Source organism: Nycticebus coucang, chromosome 17 (assembly GCF_027406575.1).
Source record: "Nycticebus coucang isolate mNycCou1 chromosome 17, mNycCou1.pri, whole genome shotgun sequence".
In the NCBI taxonomy this organism is placed as follows: domain Eukaryota; kingdom Metazoa; phylum Chordata; class Mammalia; order Primates; family Lorisidae; genus Nycticebus; species Nycticebus coucang.
Window position 1 is genome coordinate 21,190,318 of NC_069796.1, and position 13,860 is coordinate 21,204,177.

The 13,860-nt window shown below is 40.9% G+C and overlaps 1 long non-coding RNA gene across 1 annotated transcript; it reads right to left on the reverse strand.

Annotated features, from left to right (window-relative positions):
- Positions 1 to 454: 454 nt before the first annotated feature.
- Positions 455 to 8,338, reverse strand: LOC128568958 (uncharacterized). Its single transcript, XR_008375252.1, has 3 exons — positions 8,075 to 8,338; positions 864 to 1,014; positions 455 to 678 (listed from the first exon to the last, which is right to left on the reverse strand). It is a non-coding gene; the product is annotated as an uncharacterized LOC128568958 (long non-coding RNA).
- Positions 8,339 to 13,860: the final 5,522 nt, after the last annotated feature.

The window sequence follows — 13,860 nt, forward strand, 5'->3', positions numbered from 1 at the left end:
AATAGATCCAAATTTAACAGTTAGATGGGAGCAGCCAAAAGTCATTTCTCTTTTAATGCAGAAGGCATTAGATAATTTATGAAGTAAATGTGCCTCCTTAATTATGTTTGTTTACACTGACTCCAAGATGAGTGTGGTTGGCATTCCTGAGCGTGTGTGGATGGATTTTCAGAGAAGGTGCTCAGAAGGGAGGCAGGGGCTACACATGGTTTTAATAATGACCATGGATACCCTACAAAGTACGTAATCCACATAAGGATAATAAAAGACCTTTTAGTTCACTCAATTATCTGGTTAGATAAATATAAACTCTAGCCAGGCTTCCCTTGTCTACTTAGCACACTTCGGGGGGCCTCCTTCCAGGTCAGTTGGGTTTAGGCTCCAGGAATACACACTCATTGTTACGCCAGGTAAAACATTTTTTACAATCAATGAATCGTTAAAACCAGTGAAGGTCACTTACGCTGTTAAGATTCTTCAGCAGATGTTCTTACACAAGCCCCAGGAAGAAAGACAGGCGAGCTTTCATTCCATGTGAGTTAAGGACAATTACAAACCCTCAGAACCAAAGCTTCCAGCCATCTCTGTCCCTGTTGCCTCCATTCTGGTCCTCTCTCCCCCTCTTTCATCCAGCCCTGAAATACTTTCCACAAGGCACCGGTTCAGATTCCAGCTCTCCTAAGACATGACACATTGGTTTCTCAAGGGAATGGTCTTTAAAAAGGTTTTTTAAAACCAAAAAAAGGAACAAAACTAAAGACACTGAGAAACCACATTCTCCTTCCAACTTCAACTCAACTTCGGATTATTCACAGAGGGAAAAGGTCACATACAGTTATACAAGGTTAGAGCTAGAAGAGTACCTGCTGACCATCTAGTTCAAAACACTCCTTTTCAGATGGGAAGTGAAGTCCTGAGAGAGCAAGTGATTTGCCTAAATGCAAATTGTGAGTCGATGGCCGAGTTTAGAACCTTCATCCCATGAGCCAAGGCCTCAAGAACCTCATGGATATTCTGCCAAAAAAATTAGGAAATTTAGTCTCCTTCAGAAAGTATTATATATTTCACTATATGCCCTAATATGATTAGCTTGAGAAGTATATCTGTTTGGGATTTTCCTTAGTAAAACGCTTTGCCTAACTCCCCCATGCCTTTAGTGAAGACAATTTGGAGTTGACCATATTTCAAACTTTCTTGCTTAATTATGGACATCTATTTATCTTCATAACCCAGTCTCTTATTTTTTACAGTGTGTTTAAACTGAGTGTGTGAATCTTTGCAAAAGTAATATTTCTTGAGCTATTTTTCTGGGCCCCTTTAGAGGTCCTGCTATGTGAACTATTTGAGCTAGATTATGATTGTAAGAAATGGGACTCTTTCCACTGATAATATGGTTTCCATTAGAGCTTAGTCTGCATCTATAGTCGAAAACTTTACTAGTTGAATTACCATTGTGTGATCAAAAATACTTTGCATTTACAAAAAGAAAAACACATGAGAGTAAGGTCAGTTTGACAAAAGCATTATACTTGCAGAGAGAGCCAAGGATTATCCATTTAAAAGGCCAAGTTAAATAAAACACAATTAGATCTCATTTGGCCTCCCACCACTCAGGATTCATAAACTTGAATTTTTGCAAACTTGGGGGTGTGAGTTTCATCTTAATTGTATCTTGCTTCCCTTGCCCCATCCATATTACTCAGACCCCTCTGACAGGAGCTTTCAGCAAATCTCACACTTCCTTGTGTATCATTGACCTTTTTTCAAACTGGCTTTTCCTCTTCCTTGTTAAATGTTTTTGAACAGATATCATTTTACTATGTTTAGAAAGGTAAAATAAAGGGTGAGAATTTATTCATCTATGTGGCCATGAGAAGAAAATAGACATCAACAACAGAATTTTTAGAAAAACATACTCCAAACTCTGAAGATGCAGACTTTTCTACTTTTCTACACACATGGCTGCTAAACCGATGGTCTCACAGTACATGGTGTGATCTCAAAGAGAGACCAAAAAATTCAGAGAAAGAAATCTAAATTGCCAAGACTTTCCTTTACACAATGCAGATATGTAGATAAAGGTTCAAATTTCAAAGATGCTGACAAGAAGTGACATAACACACTACTGTATTTCAAGACCTGAAGTTGCCAGGACTTCCCTCCAGGATGCCTTACCTATTGGCCATTAGCTCTACACCAGTCCCTAACTCCAATGGCTCTTATCATCCATTTTTTCTGCTATTAAGTGGCCAAGATTCTCATGAGAGAGACACAAGTGTGCTGCTGGCTAGGCCTACCACAGATTCATTCCACTCCACCATTGGTTGAGACATACCTAGGCTTTGGTGATGGGCAAGCCCTTCTCTCCAGCCTTTTTGGTCATCCCATTCATTATCACAATTCCAAGGGTAATCTTTTGGTCCCCATTGTCACAGCTTCCTGTGCCAGGCTGGAAAGTCCCTGAGTTTCGTAATACCTCCATATGGGTATAACTTCTACTACCTCCAGGGTAGTAACCATGAGAAGATTACTACATTCTCTGCTTCTTGCTTTTCTTATAGCGTAAATCAAGGTAATAAACTTTATCATGAAAGCCTACTATGAAAAAACTGTATACATAGTATAGCGTGTGGTACATAACAGGGTAATAATAAAAAGAATCAAAATTTCAACTTGACCCAGCAACTCTTTCCTTTCTTTGTGTTTGACTCTTCATTGCATTCCTCACAGAAGCTATTCCAGAATCCAGAAAGCTTCCACAGCCTTAAGATTCCCGGTCTTCCTTCCCACGCTCAGCCCATGTGGTCACTACACACTGAGATGAGCCACGCGTGGCCCCCAGCCCCTCCTTCTCCAGCCATCCCGACATCCTGCTTGAAGCTCAGAATGGATGGGTTGTTCAGCACCTTCCCCTAGCCCTGTCCTTGCAGCTGTCTCAGGAGAGGCTTCTCTGTGCCTGACCTCGGCTTCACTCCCTGCTGGGGTGTTTGCTGGTGCCTGCCTCTTCCACCCTCTCGCATCCCCTTTCTCTCTTATGTGTTAGGACGGAATGAATGTTTGTGAAGGTGGGTTTTCCTCCCGCTCCACCAGTTCTCCACTCCCTATAGCCGTGTAGATGTCTTTATTCTAAAATAAATTTCTGGATTCTGCCATCCTCTTGAGCTGATGCTCTGGTCTTTTGCCACCAGGTCCTCAGCCACCCCAGCAGCATGGAGGGACAGAGAGCCAGGCTGCCCCTTCCGTTCGCAGCTGCATGTCCTCAGACCTCAGCTGTTTTTCTGTAAGGGGCTGGGGTGATCGAGTTGTTCTGAGGACCAAATATGAGGTGTTAAATCTCCTCACCCACTGCTCACACCCCTTGCCTTCTTGGCACTTTTACTCCATCCCCAAAAGGTTCTTGTTTATGTCTGAAAGATACCAATAGTCTCCTAATCTTTAAATGAAAGGTCGTTTCCCATTCTTCCCTCTCATTTTGCTAAAACATTGCGCAGCTTTGACAAAGCTGACACCCCTCCTACTACAGCATCCAGTGTCATGGGACAAGGAGGAATTAACAGACGTGTTTTCGGCGACCCTCTCCCATTCAGGCCATGAGCTGTGAGTCTGGCACTGCTCCAAGGGGCATTTCTTCTCTCAGGAAGAAATGAGGGACAGGAACTCTAATTTTTGGCTTTTTAGTGAAAGATCTTGGCAGAACGGCTGTGTGATTCCTTACCCCTTGCCAGGACTTGGTCCTCTAAGTTGGGAAGGGGAAGAAATCGACAGGGAAATTCAAGGTGACTTAGTGTCAGGAGTCCTTTGGAACGAGACATGGAACATGCCCCCACCTATATCCATCTAGGCTGAATCTACACAGCAGAAAAGTAGAAAGAATCCCTGGTAGGATGATGCAGCCTCCCAGCAGAGCTTCCTGTGTCACAGTAACGCAACAGGGAGTTTCCCATGCTCCTCATTCCCTTCCCAGAGGGATAAGGAAGTCCAGAGAAAGGACCAGAAGAGCCAGGAGGGTCCTCTGGTTGTGCTGAAAGGACTCATCTGGGAACACCCATAGACCTTGGGACCAGAAATCCTCTGGAATCACAAACCTCTCAGCGGATGAGGACAGAAGCCAGCTGCTAAAAACTGTGACCACATCCCGGGGCAAACCCTACCAGGTGAGCCCCAAACTTCTCCAGTGCTCTGTGAGCTCCCTGCCACACACAGGAGCCAGTAACACGGCTGCCCTGGACAGGCAACTCCCCCAGGACAGAGGCCAGCCTGTGGTACATTCAGATAACGCTAAACAAATTCTGCTGAATTGAGTTCATTGTGTCCTTTCCTGTCAAATCGAAATGCCAAAAAAAAAAAAAAAGAAATCTCCCTGTCTTTTTTTTTTTTTACTCTCATTTTTAGTAATTCATTATTAACAAAAGGCAATATTAGTCCTGGACAGATGAGAAAAGGCAGTGAAAGAATAAATTTAAGCACTGATTCAGAACAGCTTGAAATTAAGTTGATCTGAAATGTTCCATAACTATTTTAAATAGCTTAAACCACTAGAGGGAGTATGTACAGGAATGAATGAACTAGGATAAAAATTGCATTATAATGTGTGATTGACAACCATAAATCTTTTAACCAGGCATAATTCTTTCTCTTTAAAAAATATAAATACATTTATGAAGTGAAATATCTGCTGGCACTCTCTAGACAGTAATTGTTCTTCCATTTTGGACGCTAATGATATTACACAATATCAAACCCTATCAATCAACAAAGGAATTCTGTCAGTTGTTCTGTCTGCTTTATTTCTGATCATAATAATTATCTTTATTATTATAGCTGCTTTTATAACTTTCTTAACAGTAGTGAAACTTAGTATTCTATTAAGGTTGAGGCTTTGAATAAAGACTTTGCATACTTATCCTCTTCTTAAATTCTATTAATTTTGTCCAGGAAAGCATTATTTTATCATTGTACTTGAAAAATTCTATTGGTTTGCCAGAAAAATAACTGCTTTGCTTGAAAATTACACAAATGTTTCAAAGGCTTCATGCTACTGTATAAAAGTTTCATAACTGGCAATGCGCCAGAAATTGGAAGCAAATAGATTACCAGTCTGATTAAATCCAATATTCAAATATTTCATCTTTTTACTTTTGAGCCAGCCTTTCCAGTCTAATCCAGCTGCCTGTGTGAAAATCATCACAGTTTCTAAATTTATTTGTCTCAGGCCATGAGGGTAAATTTCATAGTAACACAGAGTTGTTAGACCTTTGTATGGCTGTGTTTGTCACTTCTGATTTATTGATTCATTTTTGTGAATTGAGAATATAACAATACATAATAATAACTATAAAAGGCAAATTTAACACAAGTAGATTATGCAGAAATATGTGACACTTAATAAACTGACCAGCACAGTCCTTATCATATATATATACACACTTTTAAGAATATCATACTTGGCTCGGCACCTGTAGCTCAAGCAGCTAAGGCGCCAGTCACATATATCTGAGCTGGTGGGTTCAAATCCAGCTCAGGCCTGACAAACAATGACAACTACAACCAAAAAATAGCCCGGCGTTGTGGCGGGCACCTGTAGTCTCAGCTACTTGGAAGGCTGAGGCAGGAGAATCGCTTGAGCCCAGGAGTTGGAGGTTGCTGTGAGCTGTGATGCCATGGTACTCTACCCAGGGCAACAGCTTGAGGCTCTGTCTCAAAAAAAAGAATATCTTACTTATAGAGATATATAAATTCCTGGGAAAACAATAAATAATGCTAAATTTCAAAATTCACAAAATGTATTGTAAATACATAATATTTAAATTTTTCCCTGTGAAGCCCCATTCACACTGTCTGTGGACCATCTGATAGGCCACCAAGGCCCCCAGTAGTCCTTGGGAAGCATCAATAAATATTTGGGTTACACTTGCTCCAACCACAGAGTAAAGAATTTGAAATCAAAATCCATGGTCATTTCTGACTCGGAAGTTCTACACCTCCCATTTAATTTCATTTCAAAAAACTATTCCTACAACAAACAGTAAAAGATGTTATGAGATTAATGAACTTAACTTTACAGTTTTTCCCTGCTGATTTCTTTCCTTTTGATTTTATTACCCAAGGACATAATCCCTAAGTCTATAATCCCTGAAAATTCGAAAAACTTTCAAAACACTTTCAGAAATCTGTTAGTTTAGACTGTGTTAGGCAGTCTTGAACTTGAACTCCTGAGCTCAAGTGATCCACCGTCTTGGCCTCCCAGAGTGCTAGAATTACAGGCATGAGCCACCAGGGCTGTCCAGGCTGTCTTGATCAAAGTTCATCACAAATGCTATAGAAGCGACAATGAGGTGTTTCATTCATGCATTTGCAGGGAGACAAAGATCAGATTTGGTCAGTAAAAACTAGAGCTCTCTCGAAGTGTCAAGGAACTTCTAGAAAAAGAAGAGTCCTTTTAGGAGGAAATGGTCAGTGAAATGGTCAATGGTAATCTGCCTACAACTCCATAGAAGATATTCTACACTAAGAAGGAAGGTGAGGTGAACTTTTAAAGTCCTTTCCAATTTTAAGATTCTATTACAAGTAGAAAACAAAATATAGACCATTGTTGTAGCACTAGACTCTATAAAATTTCCATAAATAATAGAATTTTCAAATAGAATTAATTGTAATCAGACCAGCAAAACATTATTTCTAGCTGTTCGATCATAAAAATAGTATTGATAAAAAAATATTAACACTGCGTATATTAAAGCCCTAACTATATATAACATAATATTGTTCCTAATTTTCTTTTTTTTTTTGTAGAGACAGGAGTTTCACTTTATTGCCTTCAGGTAGAGTGCTGTGTGGTCACACGGCTCACAGCAACCTCCAACTCCTGGGCTTAGGCGATTCTCCTGCCTCAGCCTCCTGAGTAGCTGGGACTACAGGCGCCCGCCACAACACCCGGCTATTTTTTTGTTGCAGTTTGGCGGGGGCTGAGTTTGAACCCGCCACCCTCGGTAGATAAGGCCAGCGCCCTGCTCACTGAGCCACAGGCGCCACCCATTCCTAATTTTCTAAAAGAAGCCTCAAGGACCCTGGCACCTGAATAATCTCTAATAATGAACAGATTGCCTTAATTATTAGTTCTAGCAATAAAAATATGGAGAAGCAAATTGGTCTTTTTCCTCTAGGAGTTATATCTATTTCCCTAAAGTATTGTTAAAATCACCAGTAAAAAGCTGGTGAAATTCTGAAAGAAAATTAACACCTTGGGCGGCGCCTGTGTCTCAAAGGGGTAGGGCACAGGCCCCATATGCCGGAGGTGGTGGGTTAAAACCCAACTGCGGCCAAAAACTGCAAAAAAAAAAAAAAAAAAAAGAAAGAAAGAAAGAAAAGAAAATTAACAACTTATTAATAAATTTTTTAAATTATTATGGACACTGGCCAGGAGTGGTGAGTCGCACCTGGAATCCTAGTACTCTGGGACACTGAGGTGGGTGGATGGCTTGCACTTAGGAGTTCAAGACCAGCCTGAGCAAGAGTGAGACCCTTTCTCTACTGAAAACAGAAAAATTAGACCGGCCTGGTGGCGTGCACTTATAGTCCCAGCTACTCAGGAGTCTGAGGCAAGAGGCCGCTTGAGCCCAAGAGTTTGAGGTTGCTGTGAGCTATTACAACACAGCACTCCACCCAGGACAACAGAGTGAGACTGTCTCAAAAAAAAAAAAAAACAAGTTCTGCCCCAAACTCTTTTGCGATTTCTCTTGACCTTAAATGCTTCCTTGTTGGCCATATAGCGATTGAATAAAACAGAAAGATACTACGTGAACAATAGTGAAAAATTATGTAATGAAATTAAATGCCGTAAATACGCTCCGTGGGGCGCAGCTCCAAATCGGTGAATAGAAAGCACAATTCTTGGTAGAAAACGTTTCCTCCCCGCACCACAGATGCAATTTACTTAACTCTCTAATTCCTAACTCACATTATCAGGTTAGCGCGATGAAGCCAAAGCTCCTATAAAAATTATGCATCAGCGAAGCCAATTTGCAAGCTAAGGTAACTGTTTTGAAGTTTGATCTTTAAGAAGTTTAAATTTTACCATTTCCAGGCAGTATGTAGAGATTCCAAAAGTACCGTTTACTGCACGTCACTGAGGGTGTAATTTTGTTTGGGGGCATTTGGGGTTTGTTTTCCTGCTGCAGCAGCGAAAGGGAAGCTTCCGGGCCAAGGGGTTGGGCGGGACAGGCACAGCCGGGCGGAGGGGCCTTATTCGGCCGTCCCCTCCCCTCCGGGCGCTGGCTGTTGGGGAGGCCGCACCCTCCCCTGGGCAGTCGGCATAACCGGCTGCAGATGAACACGTCTGCGGCAGGTCTGGTCGCAGCTGGCGGGCTGAAGGCTCCACTCTGCTCGCAGGCGAGGCTGGAGGCGCAGGGCCGACCCTCACTGGGGTCCAGAGTCCTCCAGCTGTTTGTCCGGAGCCCGACGCTGCTGTAGGTGGGACACCCTCCTGGGATTTGGACTTTGACGTTCTGGGTGGTGTCACGGGGCTTGACCTCCAGGGTAATAATGCTCTTCGCTGTCCCTCGGGGTCTTCACAAGGATCTACATTTCTGCTGCTGCAGCCTCATGGGGGGGGGGGGGGGCGGGAAGAGCTTCAGGGGTGCTGTTTTTATTTTGTTTTGTTTTTCCAGACTGGGTCTAGCTCTTTTCCCCCTGGGCTAGACCACAGCTTCTTAGTTAAAGCTGTCTGCAGCCTCAAGCTTCTGGGCTCCAACAATCCTCCTGCCTCAGTCTCTTGAGTACAGGCACAAGTCGCAGTTCCTGGCTAATTTTTCTATATGTTGTAAAAATGGGGTGGTGCAATGTTGTTCAGGCTGGACTCAAACTCCTGCCCTTAGGAGATAGATGCTCCTGGCTTGGCCTCTCAAAGTGCTAGGATTACAGACATAAGCTACCATGCCTAACTAGATATAAATTTGTTAAACTGGGATGCAGAACTCTTTTAGAAAACATGAAAATAAGCATGTACTCAAGCCTAAAGAAATTCCTAAAATTGTACCAGAGACCTAATGAAAATCAATCAATTACCTTTAAAATGCACACACGCACACTGCTGAGTACACTTCCTTTTCATTTCGCTCTGTTTTGATTGATGTTTAAAGAAATCTTATTCTAAAAGGAACAGAACCCCCACTCAGTTTGCTAGAAGTTACTCAAATGTGTCAAGGAGCAAAAGCCAGCTAGAATCTGTTAAGGATTTTCTGGAATTACCTGAAGATTTGGGGATATACTGGAATAACCCCAAACTCTAAATTTCATAGACCAAGTTAGAAGTGGCAATTTTCTAGGTCTATGGAACCTCCTTAAATTTCAGTTTTCTCATCTGAAAAATGGGTAAACTAGGTGTGGTGTCACATGCCTATAATCCCAGCTACTCAGTAGGCTGAGGTGGAAGGTTTACTTAAGCCCAGGAATTTAAGACCAACCTCAATATATCAAGGCCTCACCTCTAAATAATAAAAATAAAAATAGATATACTAATGCCTTAAAAGATTAGAGGTAATATATATAAATGCACAGCATATAGTGGTCACTCTCAGAAATGTAAAAAAAAATAGAAAAAGAGGTAAAAGAAAGCTACTTATGGAGGCTATAAAAATGATTCACAAACTATTTTGAAATTAGAGAAATTAGACCAAATGGTGAATACACTCCATAAGGGTCTAATCTTATTAATTACATTAGGATGCTTTAGAGATGACATATACACACAATTTTTCAAAAACCTTAAGGAAAACGTTAACGACAAAAGCAACTATTTTAAAGAAGAAATGGTAAAGAAAGATAATATTGAAAAATAAAAATCTTACTGGTTCATTTTTAAACTCAGAAAGACTACAGAGAAGGCCCACTGTATGAAGTTTAACATCTAAAGAATCTTTTAGAATTATTGAACATATATTTGATTGAAGGAAAATAAACATTGTTTTGTAATAAAGAGCCATTTTGAGTATGGTAACAGAAATGCTGAAGAGAGAGTAACTTGGAGAAAAGATCTATTTTATTTAACCTCAGGTATGCGACATCCTCCTGGGTGTGTCAGGCTTCCTCATTCCTGGGCCAGATTCCTGGGTTAGGTGCACACCCTAGTGACCTTCAAACTGTCAGCTTCTAAACTACAGAAGAGTGTCTCCTTGCACTTTTGTGTTATGTTATTTCAAGGACTCCAATGCCAACTTGTTACAAATATATGATATAATTCAGTAAGGATGCTATTGTTTTAGCAAAATCTCCTTACTCTACTAATGAGGATTGGACCTAAGATGGATCTGATGCCTGACATCCTGTAATACTCAGATTTCTGTTTTCTCCTTTCCCACAAAATCTCAGACCTGTTTTCTAGGTCCTACTCACATGCCTGGAACTTTACCTATAGGAACTCTCTCTTTTGGAATTCCATGGAGAACTTCCATGGAATTTTGCTAACAGCCTTCTGTAAGATTGTTCCCGCATGGTGCTAGGAATGCCCAGATGTGTCCAGGTGTGGTGGCTCACAGCTGTAACCCTAGCATTCTAGGAGGCTAAAATGAGTGAATTGTTTGAGCTCAAGAGTTTAAGTCTACCCTGAGCAATAGCAAGACCCTGTCTCTCCTTAAAAAGAAAAAATAATAATAATAGAAAAACTAGCCAGGTGTTGTGGCCACTGCCTGTAGTCCCACCTACCCTTGGGAGGCTGAGGCAAGAGAATTGCTTAAGCCCAAGAGTTTGAGGTTACTGTGACACCATGGCACCCTACCAAGGACAACAGAGTGAAACTCTGTCTCAAAAAAATAAAAAGTGCCTTGCCGCCCATAGCATAGTGGTTATGGTGCCAGCCACATACACCTAGCCTGGCAGGTTTGAACCCGGCCCCGGCCAGCAAAACAACAATGACAACTGCAACAAAAAAATAGCTGGGTGTTGTGGTGAGCACCTGTAGTCCCAGCTACTTGGGAGGCTGAGGTAACAGAATTACTTAAGCCTAAGAGTTTGAAGTTGCTGTGAGCTGTGACGTCACAGCCCTCTAGTAACATGCTGTCTCCAAAAAAATAAAAAATACATTCAGAAAAGAAATCAGACAATTGCTGCATCAAAATATTAAGCAATAATAATAATAATGGAAATATGTATTGCAAATAATGGAAATAATAATGCAATAATGTATTTATCTTCGTTCGTTCTTAATGAGATTTTTGTTTCTAGTCCTTATCTTAAACATTGTTATGGTTATTAAATTTTAAGCCTTTTTAATTTTGTGAAGGCAAAAAGTGGAAACCTAATAAACACATGTATATGTAAAAAAATAAACAAAAAATAAATAAAATAAAAAGTAAGGGATGCCCAGATGTATCTGAATTCCAAGGAAGAACTTACACAAGTCCTTTCCCAGAAAGCTCTTCAACCTCCATGCAAACAAGCTTCCACCCCATTATTGACCAGATAGCTCCAAACGTGTCAGATGCAAGCATTTCCTGCACTGCCGAGTAATTATCTCATTCCGCCGATGATCAGAAAAGTAGAAAACAGAAGTGGAAGACAAATTGGTGTAAATTGGGATAATCCATGGTATAGAGAGGATGCAGATGATCCAAACTCTCTCTAACAACATTTTAAAACTCTGTTCTGTCATGATCTACAGGCTGGATCTTAAAAGTCACTATTTATAGACCTCTGACAGCAACCTAGGGGGGTGCTGTAACCAAAGGTAAATAAAATGCCAGGCTTTATCAGGAAAGGGTACCGAATACAAAGCAGTAGCTCATTCCAGTATTGCTGTATATGGAAAGCTGCCTACAGTAGGGGCTGCTAAACTGTAAAATATTATATAACAGAGATATTATATAACTAGACTATACTTAACTAAACATAGAATCAAGAGAAATAAAGTTCCAGAGAATAGTGAATAAAAAGTCAGTGATATCCAAGTTTTGCTAACGAAGTCTGAGAATACAACTGGGGTGCTTTCAAGCATCCAACCCAGTTATCTATGAGGGAAAGAAAACTTTACATAATGCCTGCAATCCCCTCCCACGGCTCATCACCATTTCATTCCTTTTTAAAAAGTTTTTATTTTGAAATAATTTTAGACATAAAAAGCCTGCAAAGTAGTACAAAGTTTTCATGTATACCAGTTTCCCCCGATGTTAATATTTCTCACAACCATAATGAAATCATCCAAATGGGCTCGATGCCTGTAGCTCAACAGCTAAGGCACCAGCCACATACACCAGAGCTGGCAGGTTCGAATCCAGCCTGGCCTGCCAAACAACAAAGACATCTACAACCAAAAAATAGCCAGGCGTTGTGGCGGGCACCTGGAGTTCCAGCTACTTGGGAGGCTGAGGCAAGAGAATCACTTAAGCCCAAGAGTTTGAGGTTGCTGTGAGCTCTGATGCCATGGAACTCTACCAAGGGTGACATAGTGAGACTCTGTCTAAAAATAAAATAAAATAAGAAAAAAGTAAATGGGCGGCGCCTGTGGCTCAGTGAGTAGGGCACCAGCCCCATATACCGTGGTTGGTGGGTTTGAATCCGGCCCCAGTCAAACTGCAGCAAAAAAAAGCCAGGCGTTGTGGCGGGCACCTGTAGTCCCAGTTACTTGGGAGGCTGAGGGAAGAGAATCGCCTAAGCCCAAGAGTTAGATGTTGCTGTGATCTGTGACACCACAGCACTCTACCGTGGGTGACAAAATAAGAGTCTGTCTCTAAAAAAAAAAAGGAAAGAAAGAAAGAAATCATCCAAACCAAGTAATTAATATTGATTTTCCACTATTAACTAATTTATAATATTTATTCGAATTTTAGTATCCCACTAAGACCAGTTGTTCTGCTCCTGGAGCTGATCCAGGGCCACATTGCCATTGTTTCCTTCTGTCTGGACGTTCTCTATAGCCTTTCTTTGTCTTTCTTGACCTTGATGGTTTTGAAAAATATTGGCTAGTTTTTTTGTAGAATGTGACTTAATTTTAGTTTGTTGACATTTCCTCATGACTAATTCCATCTATCCATTTATGGCAAGACCACAGAAGTTATATTGAGCCCTTCTCAGCACATTTTATCTAGAGGAACAGGATATCAGTATGTCCCATTAGTAATGATAACTTTGATTTCTTGGTTAAGGTCAGGTGTACCAGGGTTTCCCCACTATAATAATTCCTCACTTTAACTAATAAGTATTTTATGGAGAAATACTTTGAGCTCCTGCAAATATCCTATTTCTTATTAAAGTTTCACCCACTAAACATTCATAAACTTTTTTTTTTTTTTTTTTTTTTTGCAGTTTTTGGCTGGGGCCAGGTTTGAACCCACCACCTCCAGAATATGGAGCTGGCACCTTACTTTTTGAGCCACAGGTGCCGCCCCATAAACTATTGTTGGGAATGTAAATTACTACAATCTCTGTATATAACAGTATGGAGATTTCTCAAAGCACCAAAAGTAGGTCTACCATTAAACCCGGCAATTCCACTACTGGGCATCTACCCAAAGAAAAGAAGTCATTATATCAAAAGATGCCTGCACTTGTATGTTTACCACAGCAAAATTCACAATTGAAAAGACATGTAATTAACCTAGGTAGCCAACCACCGTGAGTTGATGAATGTGTACATATGGGGGGGGTGTGTGTGTATACAACCCCATAGACATACCATGGAATACTACTTAGTCATGAGAAAGAATGAAATAATGTATTTTGCAGCTATTTGGTTGGAACTAGAAGTCATTATCCTAATTGGAGTAACTCGAGAATGGAAAACCAAATACTGTACGTTCTCACTTACATGTGGGAGCTAAGCTGGGCACACAGATGTGGGAGGTAAGTGAGGCACAGAGGGATACACAGAGT